Source organism: Rhinopithecus bieti, unplaced genomic scaffold, assembly GCF_001698545.2.
Source record: "Rhinopithecus bieti isolate Rb0 unplaced genomic scaffold, ASM169854v2 scaffold_10264, whole genome shotgun sequence".
Classification (NCBI taxonomy): Eukaryota; Metazoa; Chordata; class Mammalia; order Primates; family Cercopithecidae; genus Rhinopithecus; species Rhinopithecus bieti.
In genome coordinates, this window is record NW_016806418.1 from 412,902 (window position 1) to 414,617 (window position 1,716).

Sequence of the window (1,716 nt, forward strand, 5' to 3'; positions counted from 1 at the left end):
GTGGAGCTTTTTGCTTTGATTTGACTTCCACCTTTCTGAAATCTAGATATTTTCAGTTCTCCTGTACAGCCCTATTTGATTTTTTCTCCCCTCCAGGAAGGCACCCTTGATGCCTCCACCTTGTGCCACCTCAAAGATGGCTCTTGCCCCTAAACTTTTCTTTTTCCTCCCCAAGACGGAGTCTTGCTCTGTCACCCAGGCTGGAGTGCAATGGTGCCATCTCGGTTCACTGCAACCTCCGCCTCCCAGGTTCAAGCAATTCTCCTCCCTCAGCCTCCCAAGTAGCTGAGATTAGAGGCACGTGCCACCACGCCCGGCTAATTTTTGTATTTTTAGTAGTGACAGGGTGTCACCATGTTGGCCAGGCTGGTCTCGAACTCCTGACCTCATGATCTGCCCACCTCGGCCTCCCAAAGTGCTGGGATTACAGGCGTGAGCCACCATACCCAGCTTAAACTTTTGTCACAGCAAAACCAGGAAGGTTGGAGGATAGGAAGACCACCGCGCATGGTTAAGGGTGATGGGAGAGGAGGGCAAGGGTCAGGTCTCCAAGAACCTCAGATACCAATGTGAGAGGCTGGGACCTTCTGAGGGCACTGGGGAGCCATGGAAAGTCTGTGAGCCAGGACAGCCCTGGGGCTATGTGCAGGATGAACCAGAAGGGAGACACTGGAGGCTGGGGTTGGGGAGAAGGTTGAGGTGATGATGCAGGGAGAGAAGATGAGGGTTGAGGTGGGGCTGGGCCTGGGAGGGCTGGAAAGGAAGGCTGGATATGAGTTCACCCTTTGGAGAAGTTTGGGTGGGTGGCATTCTCACAGAAGGAACAACATGTAGAAAAAGCTGGGGGTGTGAGGACACCTGTGAAATGTCCTGGATGGTGGAGGCTGGAGTTTGAGGAGGGAGAAATGAATGACGTGGCCGGAAATGCAGGTCAGCAGAAGATGATGCCACTGAGAGCCAGGCAGAAGAACTTGGACCTGATCCCGAGGGCCTGGAGAAAAGGAAGGACGCAGTCAGATCTGGGCTTTAGAAAGACCCTGTGATCTTTGTCTTAAGAATCAAAGAAATGCAACATTTTATCATGGGGATGTGATGGAAGGAAGTGGCTGATTTGTGAGCTGATGGAATTATGAAGTCATGTGAATGGCCTGGGCCCCCCTTGACCAACCTTCTCTGGACAAGCCGTGAAATTCGCCAGGGTCACCAAGAGGAACCCAGTCAGTGACGGTCAATACCAAAATCAGCTGCAATTAATTGAGAGAAAATTGGCTTTCTTTCTTTCTTTTTTTTTTTTTTTTTAACGGAGTTTCAGAGTTTCACTCTGTCACCCAGGCTGGAGTGCAATGGCACAATCTCAGCTCACTGCAGCCTCTGCCTCCCAGGCTCAAGCGTTCTCCTGCCTTAGCCTCCTGAGTAGCTGGGATTACAGGTGTGTGCCACCACACCCAGCTAATTTTTTTTTTGTATTTTTCTTTTTTAGTAGAGACAGGGTTTTGCCATGTTGACCAGGCTGGTCTCAGACTCCTGACCTCAAGTGATCCGTGCATCTCGGACTCGGAAAGTGTTGGGATGGCAGGCGTGAGTCACTGTGCCTGGCTTGAAACTGGCTTTCTGAATGGATAATAAGAATAATGATAGTCATGCCGGGCGCGGTGGCTCAAGCCTGTAATCCCAGCACTTTGGGAGGCCGAGACGGACGGATCACGAGGTCAGGAG